Source organism: Cryptomeria japonica, chromosome 11 (assembly GCF_030272615.1).
Source record: "Cryptomeria japonica chromosome 11, Sugi_1.0, whole genome shotgun sequence".
Taxonomy (NCBI): domain Eukaryota; kingdom Viridiplantae; phylum Streptophyta; class Pinopsida; order Cupressales; family Cupressaceae; genus Cryptomeria; species Cryptomeria japonica.
The window spans coordinates 194540840-194545275 of NC_081415.1; positions in this window are offsets into that span (position 1 = coordinate 194540840).

A 4436-nucleotide genomic window follows, 5' to 3' on the forward strand; every position below is an offset into this window, starting at 1 on the left:
AAGGCCATCGCTGCTGACTGCTGCTACTCTTTTCTCGCTCTGTACTGTGATCTCATGAGGGTGTAGATGACAATGAGGATGTCTTTTGCCCGTGGTCTATCTTATAGCCTACCCTAGCCCCTCGCCTTCATTTCCCGAGTTAGTCTTCTTCATCCCGTGACTTTGTCACTTTATTCGGTCAGTTCATTCTAGCCTTTTCTTCTTATTGAGAGATTGTTTGTAATCTTTTCAGACATTTTCATCCAATCTCTCGAGGGGGCATATCATTCCCATTCTGGGGCAACTCTGTATCAGTTCATCTTATCTTCTTTGAAACAACGCGACAAGCCGCATTGTCTCAAAGAGGGGCAAAATGTAGACACCCAAAATTGTCATGTTTAATTAAATAAATATTTTATTTATTTAAATATCTAAGCCTAATTCTTCTATTAATTAAATAAATCTTTATTTATTTAATTAATTCATTTATCTTCTTCTAGCTTTATTTCTCATTTAAATAAATACATTTATTTATTTAAATTATCCTTTCCTAAATTAAATAAATATTTTATTTATTTAATTATCCCACTTCTTCTATTAATTAAATAAATCTTTATTTATTTAATTAATTCATTATCTTTTTCTACACATGACACATGTCATTCATCTCTTAATTCCTACACTACCTACCTCTTTCATTATTTTGGTATTTCTTTTACCTACCCTCTAATCCTAGCCGACCTCTCTTTTTACACCTCTCAATCTTAACCCTCCATTTCATATTGTGTCTTCTATTTAAGGAGATGCTTCCTTCATTGTCAAACCCTAATGACTAATCTTGGAGGACTTGGCTACACTACGATCCTACTTGCAACCACATTCCGTTCTTTGTTGAGCTCTTGTGCATATAAAATCTGAGAGCAAATATATATCAAGCAAGATCAATGGATATAGGAAGAATGGAGATCAAAACCCTATTGGACATGTGATGGTTTAATCTTTGTGATTTTGAGTTATTTGCATTGTCTTAGGTAATCTTCATATGTTATGGTGGATCTTTGTTGATTGTTAGGCTAGGGTTTAGTGGTTGGATTCATTTAGCCTTTCAATATTGTTATTATTGTTATCCATTTTCACCATATACAACGGGTTGTCCAATTAATTAGAAAATATAATAGAGTTGGCAAAAAATGGGGTGAATGAAGACACGCGTCCGCAAAATGTCAGGCGAATTGGATCCTCCTGGCAAAAAAATCTTTATATGGCTATTGGCAAATTTTGACTATCTATTAAGGAAACCTTAGAGAGTGTAGGTGAAAAAATTGATTTTATCGTGTGGAAAACGTGGATTCTATTGGAAAAATATTCACATAGATGCAATTAATTACATAAAACAATGGACGATTGGGTCATTTATTTGACGAATATTTATAAATTCCTGGCAACATGGCCACCCCCAGTCGGTACAATATATTCACCATTTTCTAGGTCGCCGATGTGAAATATTTACCATTGTCAAATACTCACCACTAAAGTAAACTCTGGATGGGGGATTAGCGGTTTAATATGTTGGCCTCCCCATTTAGTTCAATATGATCTTATCTAACACTATTTAAGTAAAAGTGTGTCCGACAATGTAGCAAAGAAGCCACTTAGTGCAGTGGATGAGAAGAAAAGTAGCAAGGGAGAGGTCATGAGTTTGACCCCTCCAAATAACTAATTTTTTCACAACCAAATGTAAAACCATAGACACAAATCCACTTGGAGCTACCACAAGGGTTCCACATGGCACCATTTTGGGCCACATTTTTTTTAGGTTTTTAAGATCCACCTAGATCATATGCACACCTATAGCATGACTTTGCATACAATTAATGTAGATACACCCATGTATTTTTCCTATTAGTGTTTTAAGATTTACCAATCCATCTTCCTCTATCATTTTAGATGATAAGTATTATAGTTTTGTTCTAACTTAGGGAGGGTTCAAATCATATATTCATTACATAGGAAGGGAAGCCCCTGGCATTCATAGGGAACATATTCCTTATGATTTGCATGGCTTTCTAGTTTATGTACCCTATTATTACTTATAATTTTACATATAAATTTAATAGGAACTGCAACTATATCAACTAATACCAAAATTGTTTCCTTATCCTTCAAATAAATATAAATACCCTATTTCAAGTTATCATTTGGCATAAGAAGGCAGTATGCTTGCAAAAAGTATAGAATTGAACTTTACAATTATCCACTACATTCCTTGTCATGGTATTCCTTTAGATCGCATTTCCTACATACACTTTAATAGAAGATCACTGTCTTTCCTTCGCTCCTACATTTTGCATTCATGTGTGCTCCATCCTTTCAAAATGTAGTATCTAACAAAAAATTTGGCTTCAATCATGCCTTGATTGATTTGCATACCTTGTTTAAGAAATTTGTATACTCTCTAAACATCCCCAATTCATTGGAAATAAGAAAAATTGAATCTACATCTATCGTTCCTATCTAATTTTATTTATTTCTATATGTGGCTTAGAGATCTGTGTAGTTGTGTAACTTTAATTCCTTTATACCCAAATCTGTCGAGTGAGAGGGAATAGGAAATTACTAAGTTGAGGTATGGTCTTTGTGTAGCCTATATGATATACTTTTCTTATTTGGTAGTTTGATTTTTCTATCCATAACACATCATTTAATAAAAAATAAATTTTGATCATTATTTATTTTACCAACTTAGTTATCCCCTGTAATAATATCTTCTTTTGTTGTTGCTTCGAGATTATTTTTATGGAGCTTGTTAGAAATTGTGAAGCTATATAGGAAATAGTTGTAACCACTTAATTAGAAAAACAAAGTATTTTAAATGTTTAATGACATTTTATTATTAGAGTCATCTAGTTTTTTTCAACTTAAGGAGGAATAAGTCAACAATTAAATTATATACAATATGAAAATAGGAAAAATAACTAATATGTTTTGATGGTAGAGCTCTTTAATACAAGTACTATGAGTCGCTAGCTAGTAGTAATCACCTTCCAAATATTTTTATTGTCTTTTGTACATAATAAAAAAGAAAGTTATATAGTAAATAAATAGATCTATACAACAATTAAACAATCATATGCTATTAGCTCTCTAACCTAGTTACCTATACTCCCTCGCCATCTTTCTAATGTTAGATGAAGGAAATAACTTAATTCAATCACTTCTCAATTAATGATGGTCACTAACTCTAAGTTGATTATGGAATTCATTGAGTATTATATGCTTATTGATCTAATAAAATATACATTGTAAATGATACCAAAATAATACTACCTTATTCTTGAAAACTTAAACATTAGGTTTTGAAGAATTAACCTAAATGAAACTAGGTGAGATGATCTTATGGATTTGTTTTGTTTACCAAAACCATTAGCACAATGTTAATATAAATAACAAGTACAAAATTAAAAAAACTGCCTTAAGTAACTCAAGAACATTATTTCTTGTTTTTTAATAACTTGATAAGATCCCAGTGTATCATCTTTAATGTTTAGGCTGCACATAATATAGTTCTTAAATAGATGTATGAAGGAAAATTACAATCATTTTTATTCTAAATTGTAATCCATAGTCATTCATTTTATTTTTTCTTCTTGAAGTTCAGTTTTATGTTAATTATTTTCTATTAAATCATAATGTGCAAACTTTCTCCTATTGTGATAAAATAATTGTACTCTTAAAAATAGGTGTTGATCGAAGAGTGAGTCTATTATATTTGATTCCTTCATGTCAATGGTCTCAAAATCCCTTCTTAGCATATGTAGCTTAGTTGTTTTCACCCTTGCCATTCTTTGATAGATAATTTACATAATATCCCATTCTTGATTTGAATTTTTTTCTCTTGCAATCCTTGAAAAATTTATTTCATGCACTCCTTAAAGGATGCAAAAGAGGGATTTTGAATCTTTCTTTCTATTATCTTTGAGAAAATCCTTCTCTGCTCGAGTTAGAGCATTCTATGTTGCTGCATCTGGTGGTTCTAGGTAGCCATTCTCTACAAAATCCCATGAATATTGAGAATCAAATAAAGCCTTCATTTTTATTGCCCAATATTCATAGTTTTTATCATTAAATTGTGGAATTTGTGTATTTGTGACACTTGTTCTAGATATAGATGGCATTGTTTGCTACTAAAAACTTGTGTTGGCAATTCTTATATCCCTTGAAATTCTTCAATCTTACTAAATTTTAAATCTAAAACCATGTAAAGGTGTAAAAGAGGGGATTTTCTACCTCTAAGATGATGATTCTTAGAAATAAAATTGATATGTTGCTACCTCATTGAAACTAGCGCTAAGGGTGAGCCAGGGGATAACAAAATAAGAGCTTATGCTAAAAGAAAAATAATTGAATGATTAAAGTGTAGAAATAATGAAATATTAAAAAAATGAATTTAAAAAATG